Here is a 16,648-nt window from a genome sequence, read left to right on the forward strand (position 1 = left end):
ATAAGAAACATTACTGTGCAGCCGTATTCATTGATCTGGCCAAGGCTTTCGACTCTGTCAATCACTGCATCCTCATCGGCAGACTCGACAGCCTTGGTCTCTCAAATGATTGCCTCGCCTGGTTCACCAACTACTTCTCAGTGTGTTCAGTGTGTCAAATCGGAGGGTCTGCTGTCCGGACCTCTGGCAGTCTCTATGGGGGTGCCACAGGGTTCAATTCTTGGACCGACTCTCTTCTCTGTATACATCAATGAGGTCGCTCTTGCTGCTGGTGAGTCTCTGATCCACCTCTACGCAGACGACACCATTCTGTATACTTCCGGCCCTTCTTTGGACACTGTGTTAACAACCCTCCAGGCAAGCTTCAATGCCATACAACTCTCCTTCCGTGGCCTCCAATTGCTCTTAAATACAAGTAAAACTAAATGCATGCTCTTCAACCGATCGCTACCTGCACCTACCCGCCTGTCCAACATCACTACTCTGGACGGCTCTGACTTAGAATACGTGGACAACTACAAATACTTAGGTGTCTGGTTAGACTGTAAACTCTCCTTCCAGACTCATATCAAACATCTCCAATCCAAAGTTAAATCTAGAATTGGCTTCCTATTTCGCAACAAGGCATCCTTCAGTCATGCTGCCAAACATACCCTTGTAAAACTGACCATCCTACCAATCCTCGACTTTGGCGATGTCATTTACAAAATAGCCTCCAATACCCTACTCAACAAATTGGATGCAGTCTATCACAGTGCAATCCGTTTTGTCACCAAAGCCCCATGTACTACCCACCATTGCGACCTGTACGCTCTCGTTGGCTGGCCCTCGCTTCATACTCGTCGCCAAACCCACTGGCTCCATGTCATCTACAAGACCCTGCTAGGTAAAGTCCCACCTTATCTCAGCTCGCTGGTCACCATAGCATCTCCCACCTGTAGCACACGCTCCAGCAGGTATATCTCTCTAGTCACCCCCAAAACCAATTCTTTCTTTGGCCGCCTCTCCTTCCAGTTCTCTGCTGCCAATGACTGGAACGAACTACAAAAATCTCTGAAACTGGAAACACTTATCTCCCTCACTAGCTTTAAGCACCAACTGTCAGAGCAGCTCACAGATTACTGCACCTGTACATAGCCCACCTATAATTTAGCCCAAACAACTACCTCTTTCCCAACTGTATTTAATTAATTTATTTATTTTGCTCCTTTGCACCACATTATTTTTATTTCTACTTTGCACATTCTTCCATTGCAAAACTACCATTCCAGTGTTTTACTTGCTATATTGTATTTACTTTGCCACCATGGCCTTTTTTGCCTTTACCTCCCTTCTCACCTCATTTGCTCACATTGTATATAGACTTGTTTATACTGTATTATTGACTGTCTGTTTGTTTTACTCCATGTGTAACTCTGTGTCGTTGTATCTGTCAAACTGCTATGCTTTATCTTGGCCAGGTCGCAATTGTAAATGAGAACTTGTTCTCAACTTGCCTACCTGGTTAAATAAAGGTAAAATAAATAAAAATAAATAAAAAATTAGGGTGAGGCATATGGGCTACTAACATCTTACTACACAACATACACTTAAGTATACTGTATCTAAGAAAGTAATACTATCTCCATGGCATATTATATCCTTTATGCAGGACTCACCTTGTGCTGTGCTTACTTGAACAGGAAGGTGCTGTGGCGGTCATTCAGGGGCAAATTTTGCCAAAGTATCGCATTCTCTGGATTTATGGTGCTTTCAAGACAACTGGGAACTCAAAAAAAATGATGAAGTCATTGATCTTCAGGTTGTAGCTCCATAAAGAGGCCGGATTTACAATTCCGAGTTGGATGACCGTTCAAAGCATATTTTCCCAGTCGGAGCTCCTTCCCAACTTCCCAGTTGACTTGAACTCACTGAAGTCAAGTTTTCGCAGTTCCGAGTTAAGAGTTGTTTTGAGCACAGCACAAATCATGCTTCAATGACAGCACGGCCAAGGTTATGTATGTTTATCATTTTAAACTTGGAAAAGTTCCCCTTAAACCCAGAATTGGGACCAGAAAGGCCACTCCACAGAATAGCAGGCTAGTGATTGCTTTGCAATGCTTGCAGTTAGCCACTGATTCCTTCCAAACCACTCATTGTTGAATTTGCGATTTCCAACTTGTTGTGTCATGTTTATGTCCAATGGCCGATGAGCACCGATATGTTTTATCCATAATTTCTCTTCATTATTTCTCTTCATATGACAAGGATTAAAAAGGATTTGCCAGCAGATTGTTGACTTGATTCATGATGACTGCTAGCTAAGATTTTGAAAGTATGATGTTAACATGATCAGGCCAATCAAAGCTACTGTACATATAACGTGATTTGACATAATTTTATCTGTGGCCAATGAACTTGAGCCTTCTTGAATGGTCACTTCTAATGTAACTCTATGGCAGCACCCAAGGGGCTAGAATTTTTGCTCTACCCTTAGACGTGGCGGTGATGTGGTGTCCCCACGAGTGACAGAGCACAGCGCCAATCATGACATAACGATTTGTCTTTTCTGCTGGCTTGCCCCACCACCACAGAAGAACCGAGCTAGACTGAAACACCTACATTTTAGAGCTGCCAAGTAAACAAAAAAAGGACCATGTTTGTGTGAGTCTTAATTAACTCAATTATATATATATATAAACATGTTTTTTTTACATTGTTGGCAAACTAATATGTGACACTTATTAATGCCAAAGTAACAAGCAAAACAGGCAAGCCCCCAAAAAACAGAAACACAATTTCGGGCTCAAAACAGGTGGGGCTCTGCCCTGAATGACAGGTCGCCACTGATCCCTGTGTAATTACTTTCTGCTCCTTGTAGAGTCCATGCCACTACGAATTGAGGCAGTTCAGTTCTGTTTGGTATACTCAGTGTTGGTAAAAGATGAGGATGTAAACTTGGAACAATACCAGCGTGGAAAGACTGCGATGGAGACCTAACCTTATCTCAGCATCTGGACGCAGACAGACTGGATGTCAATGGTGATTGGCTGGCGACGAGGGTGGGTGGCGAGCAGATGAAGACTAGAACAGAGGCAGTTGGTTCACTTATCTAGGAGTGGGCGACCATACAGCTGTCGAGAGCACCCCAGTATGTACTGACATCCCCCTGTAGGAGCCTCCAGGCAGTGACAGTCCAAAACAGGCAATGGCAGTCGTAGATTGTTGCGTCACCAAAATTAATGGCGAGATCCATAACGATTGAGTGGAAGTCATCCAACTCCAAGTGATGACAAGGGTGAGCCGAGGAAAGGGACGGAGGGACTTGGGGTGGGGGAGAGAGGACAGGCTAGATGGACCTGAAGTGGGGAGAGGTCATCCCTGGCAGAGAGAGGGGGTGAGCCATTGCCGTAACAGTGGTCACATTTAGGATCTGCTGGAGGAGCAAGGAAGAGACTGGATGCAAATTGAAGTGGAGTGTGTTGGGTAGAAGAAGAGTCAGGGTGGCTGTCGAGAGTGAATGGTGAGCCGGAGGGCAGGGCTGGGCTGCGGCTAGCAGTGAAAACTGTAACATGGAAGCAATCGGCTCACTGAAAAATGAGAACTTAACAGCTGTAAGGAACAAGGGCCGAGCCACAGATAGCTGACTGAGCGGTCATCACTGGCAGACAAGGTGAGGCACTGCAAGGGTGGCTGTCACAGGACCAGTTGGATTAAAGGCGATGATGAAGTTTGTCACTGGTGTAGAGGGAGGGTGTGTCACCCCGGGAGCATGGGTCACAGGCTATGCAGAGAGAGGTCGTCACTGGCAGAGAGAGGGCTGAGCCGCTGCTATAGTAGCAGACACAGGGCCAGCAAGATCTGAGAGGGGGAGAACTGCTAGAGGCTGTGAAGATCAAGCATGCTAGGTACCCGGGAGGCCAGAGCAGCTGGCAGTTTAGAATGGAACAGAGAGACAGTCGGTTCACTGAACCAGGACAGTGTCATAGCTGGGAGGGCCAGGGTCTGGACCGCTGCGGGGGTGGCAGGCATAAAACTGGCTGAGTAGGACGGGATGTGAGAGGTCGTTGCTGGCAGAGAGTGGAGATGCTGCAATGGTGACAGCAGGACCCAAGAAAAAGAGAAAGGTCGACACTGGCCCAATAGAGAGGGTGAGCCGCTGCCAGAGCAGTGGTCACGGGGCCAGTGAGACCTGGGGGGAGAGGAGCACAATACTGTGAAGATCGAGCAGGCAAGGTAGCCGGAAGGCCAGAGTGTGCAACCTAAAAATCAGTACTGCCGGGGGAGACAGTGGTGGTGGGTAGAGGAAGCATTATGCTGAGAGAGAGGCCGTCGCTGGCAGAGAGAGTGCATGAGCCACTTCCGAAGCAGAAGTCAGGGTTCTAGGGTCAGAAAGAAAAGTAGTAGCAAGAGGCAAGGGAGCTAGGGGGCCAGAGCTGGTTTTGGATGCAGGGGGCACACTGCCGGTGTGGAGGAGACCGGGTGCGGTGAGATAGAACGGAGGAGAGAGGGATGTGTACGTGTCTTCAGGTATTGGAGAGAGAGAGAGAGAGAGAGAGAGAGAGAGAGAGAGAGAGGGCCTGCTGGGCCATTGGGGGATGTTGTAACTGCAGGGACTTACGCTGTGTCGGATGCCAAGTTGTAATCTGTGGATGCTAAGAGAGAAGCCAGGTCCGGAGCCGCATTGGGTCAAAGTCTTTGAGCCCTAATCTACGGCTTGGAGGCCGAGTTGGTGGTGGTAGAATGAATGTGAGGCAGTGGAGGCAGCAGGGTATGTCGGCATGGTGGCCCTCGGGTGTGTAATATTGTCATGTTGTAGGCAACATGGGTAGAGGTGGTTGTGTTCCCAACAGAAGGACCAGTCAACCGACCGGAGAGAGGGAAGAAAAGGAAGAAAAGGGGCACGATGGAGAGATCAATAACAAGAGGGAGAGAGAACAATCATGGCTGGACGGACATTAAGATTTTGAGAGGAGAAAGCAAGTCTGCAGTATGATAGCATGTGGCCAATTTATACCTCTGATACTATGTGTGGCCTGCCATTACAGACTGTGGCATACGTGACCCTGGACACTACTTTAATGAATGCCATAATAATTACGCTTAGCATGGAGGAAATGAAAACGGAATTGTATGGAGAATGCTTACAATAAATGAGATGCCTGCCCTAAACGACAGAGGGTAGCCTGGCGGCTGTATGGTGAGTAGCCAGCCCGTCTAATGCTGGAGTTGGCACACAAATGCTGGAGTTGGCACACAAATGCTGGAGTTGGCACAAACATGATGGAGTCTGCACACACATGATGGAGTTGGCACACACATGCTGGAGTTGGCACACAAATGCTGGAGTTGGTACACACATGATGGAGTTGGCACACACATGATGGAGTTGGCACACAAATGCTGGAGTTGGCACAAACATGATGGAGTTGTCACACACATGATGGAGTTGGCACACAAATGCTGGAGTTGGCACAAACATGATGGAGTTGGCACACATATGATGGAGTTGGCACACACATGATGGAGTTGGCACACATATGATGGAGTTGGCACACACATGATGGACTTGGCACACAGATGATGGACTTGGCACACAGATGATGGACTTGGCACACAGATGATGGACTTGGCACACAAATGATGGACTTGGCACACAAATGATGGAGTTGGCACACACATGATGGAGTTGGCACACAAATGCTGGAGTTGGCACACAAATGCTGGAGTTGGCACACACATGATGGAGTTGGCACACATATGATGGAGTTGGCACACACATGATGGACTTGGCACACAGATGATGGACTTGGCACACAGATGATGGACTTGGCACACAAATGATGGACTTGGCACACAGATGATGGACTTGACACACAAATGATGGAGTTGGCACACAAATGCTGGAGTTGGCACACAAAAGATGGACTTGGCACACAAATGCTGGAGTTGGCACACAAAAGATGGACTTGGCACACAAATTATGGAGTTGGCACACACATGATGGAGTTGGCACACACATGATGGAGTTGGCACACACATGATGGAGTTGGAACACATATGATGGTGTTGGCACACAAATGATGGACTTGGCACACAAATGATGGACTTGGCACACAAATGCTGGAGTTGGCACACAGATGAATAAGAATAGGAACTGCGTCAACATAAATTACTGTAGCGGCGATGGGTGAATAGATAGGACTCGGATGCAATGGTTGACGACAGGGCCTCATGGGTCCACTGAGGAGCGAAGCATGAGGCTTGCATATGGCCGGGAGAAAGCGCTGGGGCATTTGGTGAAGCAGGGCTATGGATAATTGGGGAATGCACTCGGGAGAGCACGCTGGGAATCGGCCATGGACACGCCACGGTAAAACCCGGAGCTGCCAGGCATGGCGGAGAGGAACTGTGGTGAAAGCAGGTAGCTTGCTGGTCCGGGATAAGAGCGGAATGAGGGATATAAGTAGTGATGGGATGATTGATACCGGAGTTCTGATGCAGTTTTCAAAGCACTACTGAGCTGAAACAATGTACTCATGCTCGTTTCAAAGTAACATTATCACGTGATCAATGACGTTGTTTTTCAAACTGTGTGTTGCAAATTCCGACTGAGTTTGCAGTGGATCCGGTACTATCTTCGATGCTAAGTTGCTTTCAAACACCACCCTCTACTTTTTAAAAATATGTAACCTTTATTTAACTAGGCAAGCCAGTTAAGAATAAATTCTTATTTACAATGATGGCCTACCCCGGCCAAACCCAGACGATGCTGGGCCAATTGTGCGCCGCCCTATGGGACTCCTAACCACGGCCGGGTGTGATTCAGCCTGGATTCGAACCAGGGACTGTAGTGACGCAGTGCCTGAGACAGGCAGGCTACTTGATACTATACTTAGACTGTAGTTAGAATTTTTTCATGGAACATCACCATCACCACTAAAACGCAGGCTAATAAGACCCACGACCAACCACTGTGTCATGGAGATTTAATGAGTATTGTGGGAAAGACAATGCTGCTTTTCATTGCTGACCAGCAGATGTCACTTAGTGCAGTGTTAAAAGCTCATAATTAACCATTTTTAGGCACTGTGGTGGAAGTTTCTGTTTCCCATCACTAGATACATGCATCTAACAGGAGCATGTGCGAAATGCAACAAAATATTACAATGAAATGGATACAGCTAGTAATGCACAGTGTCGTGCAACACGACATGCACTGCAGAAAAAAAGAAGAGAAATGTTTGTTTGGTCAGTAAATGTTGTCCTGATAAAAAAGCAGGTTGGCATTTATTGAGATGACTCATGTTCTGGAGGCAGCTCTGCAGGGTGGTCACAAGCTGGCACAGCCACAAAGTCATACAATCTGATTTTAAACCTAACTTTAACACTGCTAATACTAACCTTAAATTAAGACAAAAAGCAAATGTCATTAATTTTTATGATAGAGACAATTATAACTTTGCAGCTGGAACATCTATACTAGGGCTGCCCAACCCTCTTCCTGGAGATCTACTGTCCTGTAGGTTTTCCGTCCAACCCTCTTCCTGGAAATCTACTGTCCTGTAGGTTTTCAGTCCAACCCTAATTTAGCGTATATGATTCAGCTTGTCTGTTTAGTTGGCGTCATCGATTTGAGTAATCCACTCGTTCAGCATACAAAGAAAGGAATCCAAAAATCTACCGCTAAACTTTGTTTCAACAATTCAAAATACGTTTCTTTATAATCCTCAGATACCCTAAAATGTAATCAAACTATAAAATTTCTTATGGAAAGAAGTATGTTCAATAGGAAACTGATTTTATCAGGTGCGTCTTGTCTTCATCGCGTGCCCAAACTCAAATTTCCAAGACTGTGTCCCTGTACTAAAACTCATATTTCTTATTTGTTTTGGAGGTTAAAAGCCTGAAACCTTGAACATTGACTGCTGACACCATGTGGAAGCCATAGGAATTGCATCATGGGAGCTAGACTTCAGTATGCCCCCAATTCTTTCCATTGTAAGAACATGGAACTCTCTCAAAAAGTAAAAGGATTGTTGGTTTTTCTTTGGATTTTCTCCTACCATATCGATTGTGTTCTTTCAACATTTCTACAAACGTCAAAGTGTTTTCTTTTCAATGGTACCAATTATATGCATATCCTGGAATCTAGGCCTGAGCAACAGGCAGTTTACTTTACTTCATCAAGGCGGAAATTGAGAAAAAGTGGGACTGGCCCTAAGAAGTTGAACAGGTAATTAGTGGAATGAGGTGTGTTAAATTATGGTTGGACTGAAAACCCACAGGACGGTAGATCTCCAGGAAGAGGGTTGGACTGAAAACCCACAGGACGGTAGATCTCTAGGAAGAGGGTTGGACTGAAAACCCACAGGACGGTAGATCTCCAGGAAGAGGGTTGGGCAGCCCTGATCTAAACTCTAGAGGAACCGCTCAGTTCTGCCTCCAGGGCAAGACCCATGACAAACGTTAACCTGCGATAAAAAATGGTAACATTAATAAGCTTTTCTATCCTCCTAACAATTTAGATCTCTGACCTCACTGACCCTTCATCGTCATGGTGACGGACAGACATCATCAATCAGCTGTTCTGACAGCTAATTCTCTTCTATGTAAAGAAAGAGATGAGGGTGATTTGTGCATGGATGTGTGTGTTTGTGTGTGCGCCTGAGTGTGTTTCTCTCTATGAAAATTTCCCAGATAAGGTCATTTTATATTCTGTGTATTTCGTTAGGTATTAATCAGTGAATGTTTGGTTTCAACAAACAGCCGAAGGGTATGGAATCCAAAGTGGGTCAGAGTAAAACAACAATTATTCATAGACTCCTCCCATCTCTCTCTATATAATGTTTTCTGTTATCATGGAAAATAAGCTTTTCATGCGATTCATACTGAAGTTGCAGACAAACTCCTCTAATTGGAGGCAGAAAGAATTTGAAACTACTGATTGGCTGATCGGAGAGTGTGAGAGTGTTCTGATTGGATGATTAGCCAGTTAAAGTATTCAGGTTGTATTCAGAATGTTGAAACAGTGAAAGGGTTCTAATTGTCAGAAAGAGAACGAAAGACCTCTGATTGGATGATGGAGAGGGAAAGGGTTGAGCGGGTGAGATTCCCCTGCGGTATCTAGGTGTCATGGCTGCCAGGTCCCTGTAGGTCTGAACTCTACATCTACATACTAATCAGAGTCAGCAGGGAGTGATCAAAGGAGCCCGCTCCATCTTTACTCAGAGCAACTCTTAAGTGTGTGTGTATGTGTGTGTGTGTGTGTGTGTGTGTGTGCGTGCGTGCGTGTGCGTGCGTGCGTGCGCGTGCGTGTGCGTGTGTGCGTGCGTGTGTGTGTGTGTGTGTGTGTGTGTGTGTGGATGGATGTGAAAGGCTTAACCAGTGTGAAGCTCAGTCATAGATAATGATAGAGGCCTCTAGTAGCCTAAAGACTGTATTAGCATGGACAGAGCCATTGAGGGCTTCCACCATTTTAATATAGTCAACTGGGTGGGACTTCCAACTTCATTGGCTGATCCCTCATGGTGACCCTGTTGGAGTCGTGTCCAATCGGGTCATGAAGAGGGATCAGCCAATCGTGAAGAAGAACATTTATGACCTCACAATGCCAATAGCCTCAGTGGCGCTGCCCATGCTCTCACAGACGCTATAATGGCACAGATACAAAGACGAGTCCTATCTATCTCTATGAGCGCAGTGCAGTCTTCAGCCTCACTGCTGTTCCCTCAGGAAACCAAGGCCTAGTTTCTCTGCTACCTCCTGATAATGCACACAAGATACATCATGATTGGTAAAAACATGACAACAGATCTGAGTATACATGCTCGGGTACGCTCTGTTGTTAACACCTTTCCTGTTATTTTCTTGACGAAAAGGAAAGAAAACAATGTGCGATATTGAAGAGTGCTTTTTTATTTATTCAACAGAAGTTTGTGCATGTTTGTTGACAACAACCAAACATCAATCACATCATGGTCTGATGCCCAGTAGGAATACAACATGCATCAATGTTATATGAAACCACACACTACCTTTGTTTGACTACTAACAGCTTGGTATATTCTTCAGCAGATTGTCTGAGCATTGTCTCACAACGTACATAAAGAAATCCTATTCTATTATCTTACAGACTTAGTGTGTAATCATAGGTTTCAGATTGTGTTCATAAACAATCTGCGTTCTCTCTGCACAAAGTGTGTGTGTGTTATCTCTCTGCCAGAGAATAATGAGTCGATACTAGACTGCCTCTCTGTGGTCATACGTTATAACAGGAGCCTCCATAGTGCACCATGCACGGCGCCAAATGGCCTGTCACCTTTGTAGTTACACAGGTCTCCAGTTACCATGGCAATGTGAGCAGCTGCTGAATGTTATGCTTATTTGTTGTTGATCTGTTTACATTGCTGTCTGTGTTGGCTCTTATAAAACATCAAGCAAATAAAGGTAGATACATCTGTTTATGAAATTAGAAGTGAGAGGCCTGCAGAGAACAGTGAGATATTCATTATGTACAAATCTCTGGCAGCAGACCCGGCACCAGGATAAAGTGACTAAGCGGGCTACAGTACATTTTGGGGGTTATTGCATTGGAATGATTGAATTCTGTTTGTATTGTCACGCTTTACCATAATAAACATGAAGTTCAAATGTTGAGACTGAGTGCTTTTGAAATCTGTAGCCTATCTCTGCTGCGCTGTATCAGCACCCTACTTGATACCCCGTTTGTAAGAGGTACCCTGTTTGTAAGAGGTACCCTGTTTGTAAGAGGTACCCTGTTTGTAAGAGGTACCCTGTTTGTAAGAGGTACCCTGTTTGTAAGAGGTACCCTGTTTGTAAGAGGTACCCTGGTTGTAAGAGGTACCCTGTTTGTAAGAGGTACCCTGTTTGTAAGAGGTACCCTGTTTGTAAGAGGTACCCTGTTTGTAAGAGGTACCCTGTTTGTAAGAGGTACCCTGTTTGTAAGAGGTACCCTGTTTGTACCCTGTTTGTAAAGGTACCCTGTTTGTAACCCTGTTTGAGGTACCCTGTTTGTAAGAGGTACCCTGTTTGTAAGTACCCTGTTTGTACCCTGTTTGTAAGAGGTACCCTGTTTGTAAGAGGTACCCTGTTTGTAAGAGGTACCCTGTTTGTAAGAGGTGCCCTGTTTGTAAGAGGTACCCTGTTTGTAAGAGGTACCCTGTTTGTAAGAGGTACCCTGTTTGTAAGAGGTGCCCTGTTTGTAAGAGGTACCCTGTTTGTAAGAGGTACCCTGTTTGTAAAAGGTACCCTGTTTGTAAGAGGTACCCTGTTTGTAAGAGGTACCCTGTTTGCCCATGTAAACGAGTTGTACACACAGCTGTCTTACCAAGACAATGCAAACTAAATGCTGGAAGTAATATCCTAGTTATTCATGCATGCAAACAAAAATACTGAATAGCAGTTTGGCTCAGAATACCGACAACTGCATATGTTAACGAACATAGAGGTACTAAGTAGGGTTACATGGGGTAAGCCACCCACCCCCCCCCCAGATCAATGTCTAATTTGCTGACATAAAAAAGCAACGTTTTGGAAAACATTGTAGGTGGATGACGGCCATGCTTAGGGTAACAAACTATAAATTAAAATAAATGGCTACAGTTAACATGTTAATATGGAACGCAGGTCGATTTCATGTGAAATGCGGGTGACCAGGAAATGGCTCTCTGCCAGTAACCTGGCTCATTCAGCTCTTATTCAGGCCCACAACACGGTAGAAGCCTCATTCAAGTTTCTAAAGACGGTTAACATCTAGTGGAAGCCATAGGAAGTGCAACTTCATCCATATCCCACTGTGAATTCAATAGGGCCTGGGTTGAAAATCGACCAACCTCAGATTTCTCACTTCCTGTTTGGATTTCTTCTCAGGTTTTTGCCTGCCATATGAGTTCTGTTATATTCACAGACATCATTCAAATAGTTTTAGAAACTTCAGAGTGTTTTCTATCCAATACTACTAATAATATGCATATATCAGCAAATCGGACTGAGGAGGAGACCGTTTAGTATGGGCACCTCTGGGTACCTTTCATCCAAGCTACTCAAAACTGCCGCTGCAGACATAAGAAGTTTTAAGGAAGAGTGGCCAGAAAAAACATTGCTTAAAGAAAACAATTGGTGTTTGCCAAAAGGCATGTGGGAGACTCCCCAAACACATGGAAGAAGATACTCTGGTAAGATGAGACTAAAATTGAGCTTTTTGGCCATCAGGGAAAACACTATGTCTGGCGCAAACCCAACACCTCTAATCACCACGAGAACACCATCCCCATAGGGAAGCATGGTGGTGACAGCAGTATGCAGTGGGGATGTTATTCATTGTCAGGGACTGGGAAACTGGTTTTCAGAATTGAAGGAATGATGGATGGTGCTAAAAACAGGGAAATTATTGAGGGAAACCTGTTTCAGTCTTCCGGATATTTGAAACTGGGATGGAGGTTCACCTTCCAGCAGGACAATGATCCTAAGCATACTGCTGAAGCGACACTCGCGTGGTTTAAGGGGAAACATTTAAATGTATTGGAATGGCGTAGTCAAAGCCCAGACCTCAATCCAACTGAGAATCTGTGGTATGACTTAAAGATTGTTGTACACCAGCGGAACCCATCCTACTTGAAGAAGCTGCAGCAGTTTTGCCTTGAAGAATGGACAAAAATCCCAGTGGCTAGATGTGCCAAGCTTATAGATACATACCCCAAGAGACTTGCAAGGTGGCTCTACAAAGTATTGACTTTGGGAGGTGAATAGTTATGCACGCTCCAGTTTCATTTTTTTGTCTTATTGTTTGTTTCACAATAAAAAATATTTTGCATCTTCAAAGTAAATCAAATCATTTCGCTGTATACGACAGCGAAACACATAACATTCACATATGTCGTTCTTCGTAGGTGAACAATATGCATCAAACTCTGTGAACTCTTATTTGTCCTCCTCATTAGCAAACGTGAAGGTATTGAATATATCGATTGCCTGTGGTCCCGCTATAGTAAGAAAGAGAACAACTTTATGTTCATCCAGCTTCTTTGTAACTCCAATGGCAGACATATACAGCAAAAACCTCTGTTTTCCACATTCCCATCCCGGCTCAAAGCCCCTTGTGGCTTGATTGCATCCATTGCACTTCCATGAACACCAACATTCACAGAAAAAACACGATTTCCACTCCTGGAACCATGTACTACTTTGTTAGTTACAGCGAGCAAGGACAACCAGCACCATCAATCATAGTTAATGAGTTTGAATTGTATTCTGCCATTGCCACACATATACCACAAGTGTCGTAAACCATCACTCAGAACCCCATCAATGGACTTTCATAGAGTTGATCAGGCTGTTGATTGTGGCCTGTGGAATGTTGTCCCAATCTTCTTAAATGGCTGTGCGAAGTTGCTGGATATTGGAGGGAATTGGAACACGCTGTTGTATACGTCAATCCAGAGCATCCCAACCTGCTCAATAAGTGACAAGTCTGGTGCGTATGCAGGCCATGGAAGAAGAACTGGGAAATATTCAGCTTCCAGGAATTGTGTACAGATCCTTGTGACATGGGGCCTTGCATTATCATGTTGAAACATGAGGTGAATGGCGGTGGATGCATGGCATGACAATGGGCCTCTGGATCTTGTCATGGTATCTCCATGCATTCAAAATTGCCATCGATAAAATGCAATTGTATTCATTGTCCGTAGTTTATGTCTGCCCAAACCATAACCGCACCATGGGGCACTCTGTTCACAACGTCAGCAAACTGGTCGCCCACACGACATCATCGCCCCGTACAGTTGAAACAAGTTTTCATCTGTGAAGAGCACACTTCTCCAGTGAGCCTGTGGCCATCGAAGGTGACCATTTGCCCACTGAAGTCGGTTAAGACGCCAAACTGAAGTCAGGTCAAGACCCTGGTGAGGACGACGAGCACTGAGGTGAGCTTTCCTTAGACGGTTTCTGACAGTTTATGCAGAAATTCTTCGCTTGTGCAAACCCACAGGTTCATCAGCTGTCCGGGTGGCTGGTCTCAGACAATCCTGCAGGTGAAGAAGCCAGATGTAGAAGTCCTTGGCTGGCAGGTGGTGTACACGTGGTCTGCGGTTGTGATGCCAGTTGGACGTACTGCCAAATCCTATTAAACAAGATGGGAGGCACCTTACTGTAGAGAAATTAACATTCAATTTGCTGACAACAGCTCTGGTGGACATTCCTGCAGTTAGCATGCCAATCACACAGTCCCTCAAAACTCTCTGTGTCTGTGTCTTTCTCTCTCTGTGTGTCTGTGTCTCTCTCTCTCTTAATCTCTCTTTGTGTATGTGTCTCTCTCTCTCTCTCTCTGGGTCTGTCTCTCTCTCTCTCTCTGTTTATTACACATACAGATTACACAGACAGAAGTTTCAAAGCAATGAAGACATTACAAATGTCATATTATATATATATATACAGTGTTGTAACAATGTACAAATGGTTAAAAAGTACACAAGGGAAAATAAATAAGCATAAATATGGGTTGTATTTACAATGGTGTTTGTTCTTCACTGGTTGCCCTTTTCTTGTGGCAACAGTTCACAAATCTTGTTGCTGTGATGGCACACTGTGGTATTTCACCCAGTAGATATGGGAGTTCATCACAATTGGGTTTGTTTTCAAATTCTTTGTGGATCTGTGTAATCTGAGGGAAATATGTCTCTCTAATATGGTCATACATTGGGCAGGAGGTTAGGAAGTGCAGCTCAGTTTCCACCTCATTTTGTGGGCAGTGAGCACATAGCCTGTCTTCTCTTGAAAGCCATGTCTGCCTACGCCGGCCTTTCTCAATAGCAAGGCTATGCTCACTGAGTCTTTACATATTCAAAGCTTTCCTTAATTTTGGGTCAGTCACAGTGGTCAGGTATTCTGCCACTGTGTACTCTCTGTTTAGGGCCAAATAGCATTCTAGTTTGCTCTGTTTTTTTGTTAATTCTTTCCAATGTGTCAAGTAATTATCTTTTTGTTTTCTCATGATTTGGTTGGGTCTAATTATGCTGCTGTCCTGGGGCTCTGTGGGGTGTGTTTGTGAACAGAGCTCCAGGACCAGCTTGCTTAGGGGACTCTTCTCCAGGTTCATCTCTCTGTAGGTGATGGCTTTGTTATGGAAGGTTTGGGAATCGCTTCCTTTTAGGTGGTTGTAGAATTTAACGTCTCTTTTCTGGATTTTGATCATTAGTGGGTATCGGCCTAATTCTGCTCTGCATGCATTATTTGGTGTTCTACGTTGTACAAGGAGGATATTTCTGCAGAATTCTGCATGCAGAGTCTCAATTTGGTGTTTTTCCCATTTTGTGAAATCTTGGTTGGTGAGCAGACCCCAGACCTCACAACCATAAAGGGCAATGGGCTCTATGACTGATTCAAGTATTTTTAGCCAGATCCTAATTGGTATGTTGAATTTTATGTTTATGTTTGATGGCATAGAATACCCTTCTTCCCTTATCTCTCAGATCGTTACCTGTTACCTGTGGCGCTGATGTTTAGGCCAAGGTATGTATAGTTTTTTGTGCGCTCTAGGGAAATGGTGTCTAGATGGAATTTGTATTTGTGGTCCTGGCGACTGGACCTTTTTTGGAACACCATTATTTTGGTCTTACTGAGATTTACTGTCAGGGCCCAGGTCTGGCAGAATCTGTGCAGAATATCTAGGTGCTGCTGTAGGCCCTCCTTGGTTGGTGACAGAAGCACCAGATCATCAGCAAACAGTAGACATTTGACTTCAGATTCTAGTAGGGTGAGGCAGGGTGCCGCAGACCTTTCTAGTGCCCGCGCCAATTCGTTGATATATATATGTTGAAGAGGGTGGGTTAAGCTGCATCCCTGTTTCACCCCACGGCCCTCTGGAAAGAAATGTGTGTGTTTTTTGCCAATTTTAACCGCACACTTGTTGTTTGTGTACATGGATTTTATAATGTCGTATGTTTTACCCCCAACACCACTTTCCATCAATTTGTATAGCAGACCCTCATGCCAAATTGAGTCGAAGGCTTTTTTGAAATCAACAAAGCATGAGAAGACTTTGCCTTTGCTTTGGTTGGTTTGGTTGGTTGTCAATTAGGGTGCGCAGGGTGAATACATGGTCTGTTGTACGGTAAGTTGGTAAAAAACCTATTTGACATTTGCTCAGTACATTGTTTTCATTGAGGAAATGTACGAGTCTGCTGTTAATGATAATGCAGAGGATTTTCCCAAGGTTGATGTTGACGAATATCGCACGGTAGTTATTGGGGTCAAATTTGTCTCCACTTTTGTGGATTGGGGTGATCAGCCCTTGGTCTCTCTCTGTGTATGTGTCTCTCTCTTTCTCTGTGTATGTGTCTCTCTGTGTATGTGCCTCTCTGTGTATGTGTGTCTCTCTCTTTCTCTGTGTATGTGTCTCTCTCTCTCTCTCTGTATGTGTGTCTGTGTATGTCTCTCTCTCTCTCGCTGTATGTGTGTCTGTGTATGTCTCCCTCTCTCTCTGTATGTGTGTCTGTGTATGTCTCCCTCTCTCTCTGTATGTGTGTCTGTGTATGTCTCCCTCTCTCTCTGTGTGTGTCTGTGTATGTCTCTCTCTGTATGTGTGTCTGTGTATGTCTCCCTCTCTCTCGCTGTATGTGTGTCTATGCATGTCTCCCTCTCTCTCTCT

This window comes from Oncorhynchus tshawytscha, linkage group LG28, assembly GCF_018296145.1.
Source record: "Oncorhynchus tshawytscha isolate Ot180627B linkage group LG28, Otsh_v2.0, whole genome shotgun sequence".
NCBI classification, from domain to species: Eukaryota; Metazoa; Chordata; class Actinopteri; order Salmoniformes; family Salmonidae; genus Oncorhynchus; species Oncorhynchus tshawytscha.